General features: G+C 42.5%; 1 non-coding gene across 1 annotated transcript; it reads right to left on the reverse strand.

Annotated features, from left to right (window-relative positions):
- Positions 1-888: 888 nt before the first annotated feature.
- Positions 889-963, reverse strand: Trnaa-ggc (transfer RNA alanine (anticodon GGC)). The gene has a single exon. It is a non-coding gene; the product is annotated as a tRNA-Ala (tRNA).
- Between the last annotated feature and the right edge of the window lie 19,271 nt (positions 964-20,234).

Raw genomic sequence — 20,234 nt, forward strand, 5'->3', positions numbered from 1 at the left:
AAACAAGCTCTATTCGCTTTTTTCAGAAATGAGCATGCTGTTTGTGATCATTTGACATTATTTAAATAATTCTCAGTTAATACATTCTTAGAAATTAAATTAAAGAACTCTTAGTTGCCTAATCGAACTCAATACAGAAGTCCCTCCCCTCTCAAACGAAATTTTCTCGCTTCGCCACTAATTGTTAGATGTGCTATCATTTTTCAAGAAATCCGAATTTGTGCCATCAGATAATTCGATACGATGATCAGCATAGGATTTCTGTGTGTTCACATAACTGGTATCAAACAGGAAAACTGATTTTCCAATCATTCTGGGTTCTTCCATCTCGAGAAATTCTGGAGATTTACTTCAACAGGAGTTCTTGCACATTCAGGAATTATGGGGAATTATTCCACCAAAAAATCAAAAGAACTGCAGCACACTCCTCCCTCGAAACTCAGCTTCTTTTCTAAAATTCTTCGAAAATTTTCTCCAGATATTTAGGAGAAAATCTTCTGTATGAATTTTAGGAACTCGTTATACAAGAATTGTGGAATTTCCTTACTTTATTAATGTCTCTATCAGAAGCTCTGGGATATCCCAATTTCAACGAAGGGTTCCATCTCTTTGATTTTAATCTATCACCAGCTGCTCTATAACAACTTTTTGCAGCACTCTTTCGAAGCACCAACTACATTTTTATCCTCATAGTCATTGAGACTAAATAAAAATGAGACTAAATTAAATAAAAATAAATTAAAAATTTTCTACAATGCTTTTGAAAATAAAACTCAGATGAAAATATCTACTTTGTCCTTTTGGGCTGCAAGCCTCTTTAATAAAGAAATAAAAAAAATACTTTATGTGGAAGATTTTGATTTGAAAAATGTATTGGAGGTAACCACTTTCCCTTCGATGGGACTCGAACCCACGACCCACAGTACGCCAGACTGGTGCTTTAACCAACTAAGCTACGAAGGACTTCCGTCGGCCTTCGCACCTTAGCGGCTACTGAATGAGCCCGAGAATCCCAAATTGGACGCACGTCAATGCGTCCCGACTTGTAAAAATCAGATCCATTGGGTTATCCGGACTTCTAACAAAAATCGGTTCGTCTGGGACTTCGTGCTTATAACTCAATATTTTGCTTCAAGTTGTTATGCAGAGAACCGGGGTACAATTTTCAACATGACCAGCCAATTTGTTTGTTTCGTGGATGATATGGATATTATCGGCTGAACATTTGAAAAGATAGAAAAGATAGCAGATCACCCATCTGAAACGGGCGGAAACAAAAGTAGGACACGTGGTGCATGTTTTAAAGACAAAGTGGTAAATGTTAGTGGGCTGAGAAACAGTATTACGATAGACGGGGATACCTTTGAGGTGGTCAAGGAAAGTGGCTACCTTGGACCCTTGCTGACAACTGACATTAATATAAAAATTCGAATCATCTGTGTAAGTCTACCTACTACGGGCTCCGGAAGAAATTGCGCTCAGAAAAGATTCACACCCGTATTAAATATAGCATGCACGGGAGCGGGTCATTTGGCATAAGGTCGTTTGGCATAAATACCATTTGGCATAACGGACATTTGACATAATTGAAAACAACGACAAATGTGAGGGTCATTTGGCATAACGGACATATGGCATATTTTTTTGTGTTCATAAAATTAGTAACTATACTAAGCGATGCTGAAAAAACCCAGAATGGTGAATATAACACGATAATAATATTAAAAAGACATAATTGTGTGGTGTGCGTGCACTGTGATAAATAAGACGTTGTCGGTTTCGTGCTCTTTTTATTCACGATTTTATTGTGCCGTGGCTGTTGTAAAAAACATCTAATTAGTTCTACTGAATTAATTTCGTAAACCATCTCATCCGTGCTTATTGGATTGGCCATAAGAAGTTGCCATCGACGCTAGCTTACCAAATCAATTATTCACTGCATCGCTGCATCGCTACTACATTGCTAAAATACTGTGGTATTTTCTTCATAAAATAGCGTTGGTGGATATGACCCCTTCTTTAAAAGTAGGCGCTCGAACGGATTATGACAATGGTGGATGTGAACACTAATTTAAATTTTAGGCGCTTGCCTAGATTAAATCAATGGTGAATGGGATCCCTTCTGTAATAGTGAACGCTTTCCTGAATTAAGGCAATGTAGGTTGAGATACATTCTTTAAAAGTAGGCGTTTGCCCGCAACAAGACAATCTCTTTTTTTTTTAAAGTAAAAGTAATTCCTTTTATTGAAATTGAAATTTGTCCAGAATACGGCAATGGTAGATGTGATTCGTCCTTTGGATGTGAGCGTTTTCCGTGAAAGCGTTTGAAAGTGAATTTAATCCCGGGCGTTGGCCCGAAGAAAGGCAATCGTGGATGTAATTTCTTCTTTGAAAGTAGGCGTTTGCACGGATTAAGACTGTTTTGGATTTAATTCATTTTTAAAAAGGCCTCTTGAAAGCAGGCTTCCGGCCCTCTTGAAATGAGGCTTCCGGCCTCTTGAAGAGATGATTCAGGGCCTCTTGAAAGTAGGCTTTCGAGCCTCTTGAAAGGAGGCTTCCGAGCCTCTTGAAAGGAGGCTTCCGAGCCTCTTGAAAGGAGGCTTCCGAGCCTCTTGAAAGGAGGCTTCCGAGCCTCTTGAAAGGAGGCTTCCGAGCCTCTTGAAAAGAGGCTTCCAAGCCTCTGAAAGAAGGCTTCCGAGCCTCTGAAAGGAGGCTTCCGAGCCTCTTGAAAGGAGGCTTCCGAGCCTCTTGAAAGGAGGCTTCCGAGCCTCTTGAAAGGAGGCTTCCGAGCCTCTTGAAAGGAGGCTTCCGAGCCTCTTGAAAGGAGGCTTCCGAGCCTCTTGAAAGGAGGCTTCCGAGCCTCTTGAAAGGAGGTTTCCGAGCCTTTTGAAAGGAGGCTTCCGGGCCTCTTGAAAGGAGGCTTCCGAGCCTCTTGAAAAGATGAATCCGAGCCTCTTGAAAGGAGGCTTCCGGGCCTCTTGAATAGAGGCTTCCGAGCCTCTTGAAAGGAGGCTTCCGGGCCTCTTGAAAGGAGGCTTCCGGGCCTCTTGAAAGGAGGCTTCCGGGCCTCTTTAAAGAAGTTTTCCGGGCCTCTTGGAAGAAGGTTTCCGGGCCTCTTGAAAGAAAGTTTCCGGGCCTCTTGAAAGAAGAGGCTTCCGGGCCTCTTGAAAGGAGGCTTCCGGGCCTCTTGAAAAGAGGCTTCCGGGCCTCTTGAAAGGAGGCTTCCGGGCCTCTTGAAAGGAGGCTTCCGGGCCTCTTGAAAGGAGGCTTCCGGGCCTCTTGAAAGGAGGCTTCCGGGCCTCTTGAAAGGAGGCTTCCGGGCCTCTTGAAAGGAGGCTTCCGGGCCTCTTGAAAGGAGGCTTCCGGGCCTCTTGAAAGGAGGCTTCCGGGCCTCTTGAAAGGAGGCTTCTGGGCCTCTTGAAAGGAGGCTTCCGGGCCTTTCAAAAGGAGGCGTGCGGGCCTCTCGAGAGGAGGCTTGCGGGCCTCTCGACAGGAGGCTTGCGGGCCTCTCGAAAAGAGGCTTCCGGGCCTCTTGAAAGGAGGCTTCCCGGCCTCTTGAAAGGAGGCTTCGGGCCTCTTGAAAGGAGGCTTCTGGCCTCTTGAAAGGAGGCTTCCTGGCCTCTTGAAACGAGGCTTCCGGGCCTCTTGAAAAGGAGGCTTCCGGGCGTCTTGACACGAGGCTTCCGGGCCTCTTGAAAATAGGCTTCCGAGCCTCTTGAAAATAGACTTCCGGGCCTCTTGAAAGGAGGCTTCCGGGCCTATTGAAAGGAGGCTTCCGGGCCTCTTGAATGAGGCTTCCGGGCCTCTTGAAAGGAGGCTTCCGAGCCTCTTGAAAAGAGGCTTTCAGGCCTTTTGAAAGGCGGCTTCCAAGCCTATTGAAAGGAGGCTTCCAAGCGTCTTGAAAGGAGGCTTTGAGCCTCTTGAAAGGTGGCCTCCGAGTCTCTTGGAAGAAGGCTTCCGAGCCTCTTGAAAGGTGGCTTCCGTGCATTTTGAAAGGAAGCTTCCGAGCCTCTTGAAAGGAGGCTTCCGAGCCTCTTGAAAGGAGGCTTCCGAGCCTCTGGAAAGGAGGCTTCCGAGCCTCTTGAAAGGAGGCTTCCGAGCCTCTTGAGAGGAGCCTCTTGAAAGGAGGCTTCCGAGCCTCTTGAAAGGAGGCTTCCGAGCCTCTTGAAAGGAGGCTTCCGAGCCTCTTGAAAGGAGGCTTCTGGGCCTATTGAAAGGAGGCTTTCGGGCTTTTTTAAAACAGGCTTCCGGGCCTCTTGAAAGCAGGCTTCCGAGCCTCTTGAAAGAAGTCTTCTGAACCTCTTGATAGAAGGTTTGCGGGCCTCTTTAAAGCAGGCTCCCGGGCCTCTTGAAAGAAGGCTTTCGATCCTCTTCAAAGGAGGCTTCCGGGCCTCTTGAAATAAAAGTTCCAGGCCTCTTGAAAGTAGAATTCCGGGGGTCTTGAAAGGAGACTTCCAGGCCTAAGGCTGTTCTAAGCATACAAGTTCATTGTTATTCAATTCAAATTTATTTATTGTCGTGCTGTTCAGAGTATGCTTAGATTAGAGCCATTACCAGCGGGCTTCAGCACCATCGTGTTGTAAAAATGAGGTTGTGAGTTGCAATGTCGACATCGATGGCCCGGAGACGAGCCAGCCTCGGGCTGAAAGTCTCCTTAATAAAGACCCAAAAAAAAAAAGACATCGATGGTGTTGAGATTCGGTTTGATTGTTTACACATGTTTTGCATAACATTTTGTTCGAGCCTTCATGTCTGTTCTCTGTTACTTTATGCCAAGTGACCCAGACCCATCATGCAGAAAACGCTCATGAGGCCTATGATCCTTTACGGACATGAAACATGGACCATGCTCGAGGAGGACTAAAGATGAAAGGAAACGATGGATAAGGCATCTTCGCGAATTGGCAAACGAGGATAGAAAGTTATGGCCAGTTTTTTTTCTCCTGTTTACACTACTCCATCATTTGAGAGACGCTTAATTCGAATAACAGGTGGTAAATACTAGAAATACTACAATAAGAGATCGGCGAAGACGCCATCTTGTTTCCAATTGAACCGTCAAAGGCGGTTCCAATTCGACTTGTTTACATTTTGCTTCCATTAGAAGCAAGCAAAAAGTTCAAGTGCTGCCAGTCTTATTTTTACGATATCATGCATTTTCATACGTTGCCATTTCGACAGTTTTTCACTCCGCCGGTCTCTAGTTATAGGGTTGCTAGTAAATACTTTCTCAACACATGTTTTATTTTTTAGACATTTCAATATGCATATTGTTGGGGTAGAGTTCTTTACGCAGAAACCACGAATTACTTCTATAGCAATTTGATTCGTTGATCTACGGCTGAAAACCTGTATAATAAAGACAATAATAATAAAATAACAAAACAAGCAATAAGTGTTGGTGAATTCGATCGGGATAGGCAAATATCACTAGATAACAAGAAATAATAAAAATAATTGATTGTAGTACATATTTTATAATACATAATACAAATTTAATACGCTACAATTATTATATAGAAAAATGGAAAATAAAATAAAAATATGTCTTTATCATGGATTGCCTTATATTTTAACCCTTGTTTAATTGCCACGAATGAAGTAAATAAACAAATTGCTGTAACTAAACAGCTAAGACCAAGCCATGTCGAACCGAAAAGATTGCCTATAATCGTGTCCACAATTTGACACAGAAGTGTTTAATTCTCAAATTATCACACATTAGCCGACGCGGTCAACAACATGAAAGGTATGATTGCTGTAAAAGCTCGAAAAAAGGCAAATCAGCAGACTTGTTAACGAATGTTTCTTCTTGTGCTACTACCACCATGCTGCTATCGATGCACTAATATGACGGGCACCGCAATTTGAGGGCAATTATTTCCGAATTGCGCTTTTATATCCCTTGCCGATAGCAATCCTGCTCGTGCCGCGCCACACACAGTAGTAGCGTAGTGGTTCAATAAGCTTCGCCGATCGTGATCGGTCGAAAATTTATTAACACTGTCCAATTATGTGGGAGAACGTTTATATGTTTAGGCTAAGTAGTGCACCACCACAACTGCCAACGGTTCCAATGTGCAGAGTTCAAACGATCATAAACTTTAAACTTGGTAAGCTGTTGGAAAACGGCATCGCTCGGTGCAGCCGGGTATCTATTTCTCGACAGTCCGTCCCTTTGTGAGTCACACTTCTCAGCATCAATTAAGGAGCACATAAATACGCGCCTGGCGCGGTGTGCATAAATCGATTTTGTTAGTGAGCTTGAGCCGATTTATGGCGTAAATGTCAATAATTAAGCGGTGATCAAGAAAAGCGTTGAAATATACGACACTGTTGCCGACAAAGTTTGTACCTTGTCTAGAACTGTTTTTTTTTCTATCCCCAATGCACTGGAACAATTCTAGCTGATTGGCGTAGTTCGTCCAAACATGGGAACACCTTTGGGGACAATGCAAGTTCAATTCGATGGGTTGTGAGTCATTTGGAACAGAAAAGCACAGCTCCGGGTTGAAATATCATTCGAAAAGCAACTTCTGCAGCAATCAAAAGCGGTTATAGTCACGGTTGACAATCTTAAATTATCGAATGGGATTGCTAAAAGAAAGAAAATCAACCTCATGTTATATAGTCTTTCATGACTTCTCCATAAGTGGTATTCATCCGATTATACTAAATTACTTGTTTCCAGTTATTTGCAACCGTACGAGAAATTCTTAGAAAATTTAGGTAAATAGTGATAGTGGCGCTTTATCGCAATGCTCGCACGGTTCAATAACTTTTTATGACCTACAAATATATAAAAAAAAGTTTAAAAACTACAATATTAAGTTACAGTTTTTTAGTACAAACGACAATTTATTGTTGATTATTTATTTAAATTGATATGTGTGATCTGTTTTTACTCCATTTTTGTATTAAATATTGAGTTTAATTTGATATTGGAAGGTCAGTATTTATAGATTTGCAAAAACAAAACATTACATTGTAATAAGAAAATTATTTTGAGCTTTTTAGTGGAATGTTTTCACCTGTCATAAGACGAGTTTAAACAATCCCATTGAATTCCACCACTTAATTGTATCCTGACAGATACGTATTTCGACCTCAACAGTAAGGCCGTCTTCAGTGTCTTGTACTTGACTCGACTCGAAGTCGAGTCACAAGACACTGAAGACGGCCTTTACTGTTGAGGTCGAAATACGTATCTGTCAGGATACAATTAAGTGGTGGAATCTAATGGGATTGTTTAAACTCGTCTTATGACAGGGGATTACATTGTAATAAGCTTCCTAACAAAATAGCATATCAAGATAATCAGTTGCGACTACAAGAAAGAATTGTCCCAATTTTTGTATTGCTAGATGCACCTTGGAGCCGATAGAATCGGGATTCGGGACCCCGCCGTTTGTTCGCTTATCATCGCACCGTAATCTATTGCAGCCCAGAGCTAGCTCGTTCATCCTAGTCGATTCACGAGCGCGGAGGAGCCACTTTGCAAATCACCCTTCGGCACCGATGGTGGCTTTGAGTTAACGTTAAACGCTTTAATTACAGTTGGGCGTGTCCACTAATCGGGCCCGGTAGATCTTCGCCGCTGCTGACCGACTCCGCCAACAAGGTAGTAAGCATAGGTTCGCAGGCTTTAGCGGGAGAGCATAAACTGCCCAAGAGTTGGTACCAGATCTACAACACTCTGCTTTTTATTACTTTTCACTGGGCAAAAGCTGCTTACCTGCTCGCATCCATTTGTAGGCAAATTTATGATAGGGTCTATGGTTTCCATCTTTGGCGCACAAGGGAATGCCTGGGAGTGACCGCATGCGAAATGGCCCGTTCATGGAGCCATGGCAGCTGATCCTGGGAACGAGGGGGTCGCAAAACTTCAAATAGGTTTGCGTACGCCAAATTACGTCAGTTTTTTTTTGTGAAAGACGCCGCGACGTGGCTATAAGGCGCTGATTTACTGTCTGTGATTAAAGCGTGAAATTGTGTACACTGGTTTTGCGTGTGCAGAAAAATGGCCTTTTGTATAAATATTACCTACGTTGCTGCTGCCTGATGGTTAATAAAACCCAAGTGGAAAAGTGTGACATGGGAGTCAAATGTGGAGTCCTTAGTTTGCAGTGGTCGTTGGTAGCATATTAGCCAATATACGTAAGAGCATGTGTAGCAACAACATTGAAGGAATGAGGCATTTTCTGTGGAACGATTTGTCACGCATCAATCTTATATGAAAGTATTTTTCTATATATTATAGCTATAGAATTTATTTAGTTTAATTCCACTCCAACAGCATTGTGAACCGGAGCGTTTTGTTGCATTCATTAATGTATCATTTTACAGGGTGTCTGCAAAATATCCGCACAGATTTCAATTGTTTCTACAGAGCAAACACAGTCAATGGTCACTAGACTGGCCCAGGAAACAAAAAGTTGTCTAATTCCACGGGGCACCCCTCAGGATTGTGTCTTTGGGTGAGAAAATCAATCTCTGAAAATTTCAGCTCAATCGCTTGTTGAATAAGCTGGCGCATTTGATTTGAAGTTTGTATGGGGATTTCAGCCAAAATGTATAGGAAAATACACCTCCATCACTCATTCGATCTGGAAATTGGCTCTGATTGCTCGATTGACCTCAGAATTGCAAAAACGGCAGTTGGTACGCTACAGAACAATTTCACAGAACATTGTATGATGATTAAATGAACTTTTATAAGGGTTTCGGCTGATGTGATTCGATCAAAAAACCCAAAAATACACAAATTAGCTCCTAATAATTCAGCCGAAAATTATATAAAAGTTCATTTAATCATCATGCAATGTTCTGTGAAATTGTTCTGTAGCATACCAACTGCCGTTTTTGCAATTCTGATGTCAATCGAGCAATCAGAGCCAATTTCCAGATCGAATGAGTGATGGAGGTGTATTTTCCTATACATTTTGGCTGAAATCCCCATACAAACTTCAATTCAAATGCGCCAGCTTATGCAACAAGCGATTGAGCTGACATTTTCAGAGATTGATTTTCTCACCCAAAGACACAATTCTGGGGGGTGCCCCGAGGAATTCGACAACATTTTTTTCTCCCCATAGTAATCTGGGCCAGTCTAATGGTCACAACTCAGCATGCTCGCAGCGCATCCCGAGCAGGAGAAATAACCTCTGTACATTCTGTTATTGATTTGATACCACTACCCTTGCATAATAGGTAAAATACAAAAAAAAAATAATACCAAGACTAATATGCCTAACACTTCAGGCATAAAATAATCTGTTATAACAAATTTTAAACAATACAATACCAAACGCATCACAAATTATTATTGGTTTGGTATTGAAATACCTAAGCCTGTTATGCCTAAAGAATTTTGCATATTATTTTGAATATTTACCTCTTAGGGTTCTTTCTAAAATTACATAACACTAAATTTGATGATTTTGGACCCTCACCCCCTCCCCCTCGTAACACTTTTTGTATGGAAGGTTTATTTTTTTGTATGGATCGTAACGCTCGACTTGACCCCCTCCCTTCCCCTTCAGCGTTACGTAATTTATGAAAGGCTCCTTATGCACTGGCGGCGTCGAGTTCTGGTAAAGGTGGGGCACCAGCATTTTTTTTCAGCCGTTTCTCGATGGATTTTCAATTTCCTTGGACCATTAGATCAAGGAAGAGTCAACGCTTTATACCCAATGTACACTGAATTCGTTTTTCACGTGGTTATTTTTACAGCAATTGATTTTTATGCTATTTTTTCACTCGAATTTCGGGTTTCTTACGTTGTTTTAATTTACGCGGCCCATATCCTCCGCGGGCAGCAGGGATTATGTCCGAGGGCTTGACGATCCCTCACCAGGTCATCTGCGAGTTGTAGGGCTTGCCTAGCATGGGGTGGGGTTTGACAGTGGACTCTGTTAAATTCCTATAAAAAGCTGCATGTATCCGCAAGTAGGCCCCGCCAAAGCGACCGTGTGCCGCTCAAAGCGCACAAGCCCAAGTTCTGGTGTCAGGTCGGACACAAAACAGACCTGACACAACGGCCCTCCGACGAGACAGGAGGTTTGCGCAGGCCCAATAAGCCACCTGGAAAACCAATAATTACGAACAATATAAGAGATAATACGACTCGATATAATAGGCAAAGGCCTAGGCGACGAAAAAAGGGTCACGATTGGAAGCTTGGAACATGGAACTGCAAGTCGCTAGGTTTCTCAGGTTGCGACAGGATGATCTACGATGAATTACATCCCCGCAACTTCGACGTCGTGGCACTGCAGGAGATTTGCTGGACAGGACAGAAAGTGAGGAAAAGCGGGCATCGAGCGGTTACCTTCTATCAAAGCTGTGGCACCACCAACGAGCTACGAACCGGCTTCATAGTGCTGGGTAAGATTCGCCAACGCGTGATTGGGTGGCAGCCAATCAACGCAAGGATGTGCAAGCTGAGGATAAAAGGCCGTTTCTTAAACTATAGCATCATCAAAGTACACAACCTACACGAAGGGAGACCCAACAACGAGAAAGGAGCGTTTTATGCACAGCTGGAGGCGACATGAACGCACAGGTTGGAAGGGAGGATGTATAGGAGGGATGTATAGACCGGTCATCGGACCGTATAGCCTGCACACCGTATCGAATTACAACGACCAACGATGCATAAACTTCGCAGCCTCCCACGGAATGGTAGTCCGGAGCACCTTCTTTTCCCGCAAGAAAATCCGCAAGGCCACATGGAGATCACCTAACCAAGAAACGGAAAACCAAATCGACCACGTTCTAATCGACGGTAAATTCTTCTCCGACATCACGAACGTCCGCACTTACCGCAGTGCGAATATTGAATCCGACCACTACCTCGTTGCAGTATGCCTGCGCTCAAAGCTCTCGATGGTGTACAACACGCGTTGAAGTCGGACGCCGCGGCTTAATATTGGGCGGCTACAAGATGGTAGACTAGACCAAGGATACGCGCAGCAGCTGGAAGTGGCACTCCCAACGGAAGAGCAGCTAGGCGCAGCGTCTCTTGAAGATGGCTGGAGAGGTATTCGATCTGCCATTGGTAGCACTGCAACCGCTGCACTTGGCACGGTGCCCCCGGATCAGAGAAACGACTGGTATGACGGCGAATGTGAGCAGTTAGTGGAGGAGAAGAATGCAGCATGGGCGAGATTGCTGCAACATCGCACGAGGGCGAACGAGGCACGATATAAATGGGCGCGGAACAGACAAAACTCGATTTTCCGGAGGAAAAAGCGCCAGCAGGAAGATCGAGACCATGAAGCGACGGAGCAACTGTACCGCGCTAATAACGCACGACAGTTCTATGAGAAGTTGAACCGTTCACGTAAGGGCCACGTGCCACAGCCTGATATGTGTAAGGACATAAACGGCAACCTTCTTACGAACAAGCGTGAGGTGATCTAAAGGTGGCGGCAACACTACGAAGAACACCTGAATGGCGATGTGGCAGACGGTAATGGTATGGCAATGGACCTGGGAGAACGCGCGCACGACATACTTTTAACTGCTCCGGATATCCAGGAAATTCAGAAGGAGATTGGCCGGCTGAAGAACAACAAAGCCCCTGGGGATGACCAATTGCCAGGAGAGCTATTTAAACACGGTGGTGAGGCACTGGCTAGAGCGCTGCACTGGGTCATTACCAAGATTTGGGAGGAGGAAGTTTTGCCGCATGAGTGGATGGAAGGTGTCGTGTGTCCCATCTACAAAAAGGGCGATAAGCTGAATTGTAGCAATTATCGCGCAATCCCATTGCTGATCGCCGCCTACAAGGTACTCTCCCAAATTTTATGCCGTCGACTAGCACCAATTGCAAGGGAGTTCGTGGGGCAGTACCAGGCGGGTTTTATGGGCGAACGCTCTACCACGGACCGCCATTCGCCATGTTCTGCAGAAATGCCACAATTACAACGTTCCCACAAATTATCCATTCATCGACTTCAAAGCCGCATATGATACAATCGATTGGGACCAGCTATGGCAGTTAATGCACGAACATGGATTTCCGGATAAACTGACACGGTTGATCAAAGCGACGATGGATCGGGTGATGTGCGTATTTCGTGTTTCAGAGACATTCTCGAGTCCCTTCGAAACGCGTAGAGGGCTACGGCAAGGTGATGGTCTGTCGTGTCTGATATTCAACATCGCTTTGGAAGGGGTAATACGAAGAGCAGGGATTAACACGAGTGGTACAATTTTCAATAAGTCCGTCCAGCTATTTGGTTTCGCCGACGACATAGATATTATGGCACGTAACATTGAGAAGATGAAGGAAGCCTACATTAGACTGAAGAGGGAAGCTAAGCGGATCGGACTAGTCAATCAATACGTCGAAAACAAAGTAGATGATAGGAAGGGGTTCAAGAGAAGACAATGTGAGTCGAGGTGGTAGTAGAATTTGTGTACTTGGGCTCACTGGTGTCTGCCGAAAATGATACCAGCACAGAAATTCGGAGACGCATAGTGGCTGGAAATCGTACGTACTTTGGACTCCGCAAGACGCTCCGATCGAATAGAGTTCGCCGCCGTACCAAACTGGCAATCTACAAAACGCTCATTTCATTAGACCGGTAGTCCTTTACGGACACGAGATCTGGACGATGCTCGTGGAGGACCAACGCGCACTTGAAGTTTTCGAAAGGAAAGTGCTGCGTACCATCTATGGTGGGGTGCAGATGGCGGACGTGAGGAGGCGAATGAACCACGAGTTGCATGAGCTGCTGGGAGAACCATCCATCGTTCACACCGCGAAAATCGGACGACTGCGGTGGGCCGGGCACGTAGCCAGAATTTCGGACAGTAACCCGGTGAAAATGGTTCTCGACAACGATCCGACGGGCACAAGAAGGCGAGAAGGCAACGAGCAAGGTGGATCGATCAGCTTGAAGATGACTTGCGGACCGTAGACTGTGTGGTTGGCGACGTGTAGCCATGGACCGAGCCGAATGGAGAAGACTTTTATATATTGCACACGCCACTCCGGCCTTAGTCTGAATAAATAAATAATAATAATATCCTCTGCGTGAAACCAGCACAGAAAAAAAAATGAAAACTAAGAAGCGCGTAAAAAATAAAGACATGGAAAGTTACCCTATTTTGGGCACACATGGATATTTTCCAACAAGTACACCCTAAATGTATCCAATTTCTATAGCATTATGATAGTTTCTATAGCATGCATCATATAAAAAGTGACATAATGCAATGCAAATCGCATACATTCAGGCGATAATATCGTTTAAATTTACGCTCTTTTTGGCGTTCCCTTTATGTGCATTATTCTCGTGTAAATTTCAACAACTTTTTCTATCTGTGTATCTATCTTGTGTGGCAAATACAATGGATACCTGACCAATATAAAGATGAGAAAAATGTGTATGTTAATGTAATATTTTAGCACATAAAAAAATGGAAATTGTTAGTTTGAAATACCTACGATGTAAGATCTACTCATATTCTTTCTATTGAGCTAACAATACCTGAAATCGGATGTAAGACGGCGACAATACAGCCAAAAACTTTTGCCTATATTTTTCGAGGGTGAACCCAAACTTTTGGCCGGGAGTGTATGTGGAATATGTGTGCTGTTAGGGTCTTGAAATGGAACGAATGTTTAAAGGATTTTCAGAAGAAATTTTCGAAGAATTTCCTGGATAAATTTCAGAATAAACTATCTAAGAAATTTACAAAACCTGAAATATTTTCGGATAGATTTTGCAAAGGTATTGCTAAAGGTATTTCCGAAGAAATACTTACAGGAATTTACGAAGGAGTTTCCAATAAAATTACCGTAAATATATCTTTTTCTTTCGAAAATACTTCGGAAGTCTTTCCAGAATTAATCAAAATTGTAGGAAAATAATATGTTTTAGAACAATTTTGGCAGATATAATTACTTGTCATAAAACGAGTTTTCTAGCAGGTCGTCTATTGATTGTCCCAACTGACCATCTGAAACGCTTTTTCGAGCACGTAGAATAACTTTTCCAAGAACCAGCCAGGTCACCACCAACTAGGCATGATTTGCCGTTGGTCCGATTTTTAACACTCATCAATACCTTTACTTTGTAATGTGTAACAACGGATGGCTGACAATCGGAACGAGTTCCTTCCACATTTCCACATGGCAGGTAATAGTCTTGATGAATCTTCAAAAGGATCTCCGACATAATCGACGATAGGCAAAAAAAAAATCGCCAAAAAACAGCTCACGCCATAAAGAAGTTAGAATTACGCTTTCATGTCAATCATGACTCGCCTTGACCAAATGACCTTGGCCAAGTGATAGTTTCGACGTAAACTACGTTTAAGAGGCAGGCTCTCTGATTCAGGATGTGAAATAAAAATTTAAAAAATTGTAAACCGTCACGAAAGCATGTAAGATTTTGAACATTTTAGCGCCTTTCGATGAATGTTCGATTCGATTCGGAAATTCTCCACCAACTTGCCAATTTTATTGAAACAATGTTAAACTATTGAAAATTCAATTCTTTCTAAACCCAGCGAAAAATTCTGAACCAACCAATCCAGTTCATGCATCCCCAACAGGGGCATCAGTGTTTCATGTGCGCGTTCCGTTCGAGCATTCACGGAGAGTGGATCCGTCGGTCGGTATTAGTGAGCCAGCATCGGAGGCGATCGTCGAGCGAAGAGCGAACCATAGCGTCGCATAGCGATCCCTGCGACAACAGCTGCCACAGCGAATAGATCCGTTGTCGGTTTCGAAGGAACTTGCCCTAACAAATCAAAAAGACAAAAAACTTAAAACCTAAAAATGCATAGAAATCGAAAAAAATAGTATTGAGGTAAATTCAAAAATACTTGGTTTATGACATTTTGTTAACATAAACACGAAAGTGTTTGGTACTAGCGAAAATAGTTTGAGTACACGCTTCTTGACGAAACTTTTGGCATCATGCGAGAGGTATTACAAGTTTTGTATCTTGATAGGATTAGCTGTATCACTGATGATGCTTCCAAAAATCTGTGGGGGCATTCAACTGTTTCTTTTTACTAACTTATGTTTTTTGCTGGATAGCGATCATCATCAAAACGTCGTAGTCCGAATAGGATTTTCTTTCACTCACACAAAAGATCGGGTCAATGACAATTCGGAAAATGACCTGTAATTGGCCCCGATGTTTGAGTATGTTTATCCTGACATAAGATGAGTAGCTAGCTGTTTTAAGAGTGAGCGCAAAAATATGTTCAGAGTTAAATACCTAATTGTAAATAATTATTGTTTTTTCTTCACTATTTATCCGAGCAAGCGGAATATTATCTTTTGAGCAGTATTAAAATCAGATATGCTATTTATCATTGTGGCAGAATTCAAGCTACATTCAAGTCTATTGTGTATTAATCTACTAGGTATATTAATCAACTTCATCCTTTTTATCACTTAATGATTCGATGTCCAGCAGCTCTGTGGCATCAAAAATGGTTTAAACCCAACTAATCAGCACTTTGCATGACTCCGTGGGATCGAATTGATTAAACTGTCTAGCGTTATCTGTCGAATCTTTCGCTCGTCTAACAGAAACCAACAACAAAAACCATCAGCCACTCATTCAAGTTTTTATTCCACCGTGTTTCTAGGTTGAAACAGAAATTCTACGTCCATTTATGATTGATCGTCGGCGGTCTGGCGCTCTGCTGGTTCGCTTACCGATTCCGACACTGATCCCGGCCAAGCGATACCGGAAAGCGAAACTTGTTTCGGAATCACTGATTACTGTTTTCCCTTTCATCGCCGACGTCTTCGTCAACGTCAGGTCGTCGTCGTCGTCGTCATCGGAAGTGAGATGAGCGCCAAGTGCTCCTCCGGCTTGGCATATTGCAATACTTAGGACCGGACCGTTGCTGGTTGCGCTGGTTGTGATCACAATCAATCGTTTGTCTGACCATGGCGATGGGCTCCAGTGACGACGGACGCGTTGGTTGAGTCGTTGACCGACTAACGACCAGACCTCGGACACACTGATCGCCCTGGGGGTGTCATATAGGAGCTGAGGAATGAGCAAACCAAGCAAACACAGATAAGCGAAGAGATTGGGAATTTTGCAATTTTTGTCGGTGCTTAATGTTTTCTGGATAAATTCCGTTCCGGTTGGTTGTGTGGAAATGACGGATTGCTGGAGGCCAGTCGATTAGCTGGAGCAAAAATTAGTTTTCTCATTTATTTGGCAAAGTATGTTTATTTTGCTCTTTCAAATGATGAATTATAACCAGCATGTATCAGCATTAGGATGTGGAAAAGAAGTACATGTAGGAGGTGGCTGGATTCCGAGCCCGGCTGATGGTAGAAAACTTTCGAGATCAATAGAGTAGGAATTTCATGCATAAAAATAAATATCGTAATATTGAATTTTCTTATGACAGAGTTTTCATTTTTCTAACTAATCAGAAAATAATTTATCTTTTCTATGTCTCAGGAATTTTAATTTGATGTTATACGCAAAGGGGTGCAAGTTACAAAAACTTAGTTTCGAGAAAAAGTTTTTTTTCGGATCATACAAATTGTATGAAAATTAAAAAAAAAATCTCTGAATGTTCACTTTTATGATAACGGGTGGTCACTAAAAACGGGAATTTTAATACTTCAATATTTTTCTATGAGAACATTATGACCTTCAGACAGGGGCGGATTTAGCCGGAAGGGGGCCCCGGGGCCGAAAGCCTGTGGGGCCCTAAAATGTACAAAAAAGGTTGGTTTTGGTACATAAGATTTGTGGGGGCCCGGGGCCACGCCCCCCCCCGGACCCCCCTAGATCCGGCCCTGCCTTCAGATAAATATTTCTCGCTTAACTTTTCAAAAGGACCTAAGTAACATTTTTTTCATGAATTAATTTGAGTACTGCAATAAAAAGCTTTCATGTTGTTCTGTTGATTGCGCTATTCAAATTAATTCATGAAAAAATGTTACTTAGGTCCTTTTGAAAAGTTAAGCGAGATTTCCTTATGTTAATGAATCCTTAGAGCAGAGGTTCCCAAACTTTTTGGATATGCGACCCACCTAGTAGAATCCCATATTGCTTGCGACCCACCAGGTACCAAATGCCTTTATTTTTAGAAAGTGAATAAAATTGAATTTGCGTTAGATTGCTGAAATTGTTTCATACCTCTTCATTGTACATATTTGCAAAATCTCAGTAAGTTTATATTCTATTCGTAATAGATTTAAATTGGATTTGAGTTGGGTTTGTATTGGATTGAATTTGAATTGGATTTGGATTCGATTTACATTCGATTTGGAGTTGGCTTTGGATCTAATTTGAATTGGAATTGGATTAGATTTAGATTGAATTTGGATTGGATTTGAATTAGATTTGGATTGGATTTAGTTCAGATTTGAACTGGATTTGGATTAGATGTGGATTAGATTTGGATTGGATTACGATTGGATTTGAATTTAATTTGAAATGGATTTGGATTGGATTTACATTCGATTTGGATTCCGATTTGGATTGAATTTGAATTGGATTTGGATAAGATTTGGATTAGATTTGAATTGGATTGAGATTAAATTTGGAATGGATTTGGAATTGGGTTGGAATTGGATTGAGATTAAATTTGGAATTGATTTTGATTTGGGTTGAAATTGAATTTGATTTACATTCGATTTGGATTTAGATTGAATTTGAATCGAATTTGGAATAGATATGGATTGATTTTTGATTTGGAATGGATTTTGATTGGAACAAAGTTGGATTTGAATTGGATTTACATCCGATTTGGATTGAATTTGAATTTGATTTAGTTTTGGATTGGTGTTGAAATGAACTTCGATTGGACTTGGATTGGATTTGAATTGGATATGGATTGGATTTGGTTCGGATTTACAATGGATTTGGATTGGATTAAGGTTGGATTTGGGTTGTATTTGGATTGTAGTGGGACAAGATTTGGATTGTAGTTGAGTAAGATTTTGATCGTATTGTATTTGCAAAAATCTCTGCAACTTTTTTATTCTATTTCTGAGTGTTTGCCTCTGTCCAGCATTCATAACTCCATCCTTTTTGGGTAACGGATTTAGATTGTATCCAACTACAATCTTTGAAGGTGAACATTTGCTAGTCCCTCGGGATTACATTTGAATCGCTGAAGTTGACCGAACTTGATGATTTAGAGGAAGTAAAAGTCGTAACAAGGTTTCCGTAGGTGAACCTGCGGAAGGATCATTACTGGTACCCCACCGCCAAACAATGATGACGAGAGCGCGAGAGTAGTGTTGTTGTCTGTGGCGTACACGGCGAGAGTTTTAGCCCCCAGACACGCACAGGAGCACAGACAGCAGCCCGTACGGACGTGTTTTTTTGCTCGCGCATTTTTTCCAAGTGTTGTTTCTAGTTCGTTCGCTGTTCACGTTTTCGCTTCGTCGCGTTGGCGTTATTTTCTCCCGGACCCGTAATGGGAGATACCGCGGCCAAATCAGTCGGGAATAAAACGCAAAAGCGTCCATCCAAGGAGGTTGCTCCCGACGAGAGAAGTGAAAAGCTTCTCTTGAGCAACAAGTACTTCTCGCTCAAGGATGGTGATGCCGGAAATCTGCTGGGTACCACGAAAAAAGGGAAGAAAAAACAGCCTCTGTTCCACGATAAATCACCAGAGCGGAGGGAGAAGTGCCCGCCGATTTTCGTGAAAGGGGACCCTTCGGGCCTTCGCCCCGACCTCCGTCCGGGGTCTGAACTAATGCGGAGGGAAGGTCTCACTTCGACAAGGTACTGGAGTACCTGAATGCGAAACGGTTCCAATTTTACACCAACAACGTCCCCGGCAGCAAGCCCCTCAAAGTCATCCTGCGTGGCCTCAACAGAGTGGACGAAAAGGAGTTGTTGGAAGCTCTGGAGGAAAGTGATCTGAAGCCGACTAACTGTAAGATCTGATTCGGCCTTTAATCCTTACAATGTGATCCGAGTACCGACTAGAACATTTGTTGACTACCCCTTCCACGCCCTCCCCTTTTTCGAATAACCACGTCATTACATTATGTCCAGGAAGTCGAGAATGTTTCCCACTCGAAAAAGACTAAATTTGAATCACTTTAATGAACATGTGTGATTACACTTGATAACTTGTCCAATCCGAAAATATCCTAGACCGGACTGAGAGTGGATATCGCCTTCTCTGGATCTCTCCTAATACATACGCATGGATGATCATATGTTTGAACTTCTTATGTCATTTTGCTTAATTATGAGATAGATTGAAAAAAGTACACAATTTGTTTTTCAAAATACCCTGTTCGACTATTTTAATAGGATATCGAGTCTCGTAAAATCTTTCGCGCGATTATCAATTAATATTTTCAAAACCTTGTTAACTTTGTTAATTTCCTTGTGTAATTCAAAAGAGTAAATACCTTAAGCCCTCCTTCGATTCTAGGATAAATTTGAATTGGTAATAAGCAATCCATTAAATAATTTCTGAATCATAAATTCATACACATAGAAACGGCACTTAATATCGCAGACGACAAGCAACGTTGACGCCCAACAGCGGATCCAGTGACTAAGCTAAACGGTTAGGCAATAATCGGTTGCCCTTTGCTCTGCCACGCTGCCGCCGCCGCCGTGGTTTGTCGGATCTGACTTGTTACCTACTACAGAAACGGTAGGGAATAGGCTCAAGGTCGCTCGATGCCTCCGTACTCTCCCGTACTCCAAGACAACGCCGGGCCCTCCCATCTGGAAAACAAATCACTCAGCGTGGCTGATCCAGCGATCATGTAGGAGTTGAAGCCTTCTAGACACTTTTAATAAATTTATATTTTCTTAACTCAAAGTTGCAGACGAACAGTTTTGATGGCTTTCGTTATGGTCGGCGTGCGCACTGCCGCTAGGCTGATTGGATTAAAATGTCACTAAAGTGGATGCAATTTTTCACGCGACAAATTCCGTAGAAACAGAAGACTGCAACGCGTGGGAAGCAGCGAACCGGTTCGCTTGGGCTGTTTGTCGTTAAAGAGCATGACGACCTTCTTGGAGATGGATCGGCTTTCAAAATACCTAGACGGGTTGAGGTGTTGACATAGTTTAAGGCGGTAGACGGACTAACCTGAAAAGATAAGAACAAAAAAAGCACTGTTAGTTTAGTTTTTGATATTAAAAATCACATAACTAATTGTTGCTGGAATCAGGATGTAAAATTTGAGAAAACATGTTGGAAGACACAATACCCTTTCGATGTGCAATTAAATTTTTGCAAACACA

The sequence above is a fragment of the Armigeres subalbatus genome, chromosome 2 (genome assembly GCF_024139115.2).
Source record: "Armigeres subalbatus isolate Guangzhou_Male chromosome 2, GZ_Asu_2, whole genome shotgun sequence".
NCBI classification, from domain to species: domain Eukaryota; kingdom Metazoa; phylum Arthropoda; class Insecta; order Diptera; family Culicidae; genus Armigeres; species Armigeres subalbatus.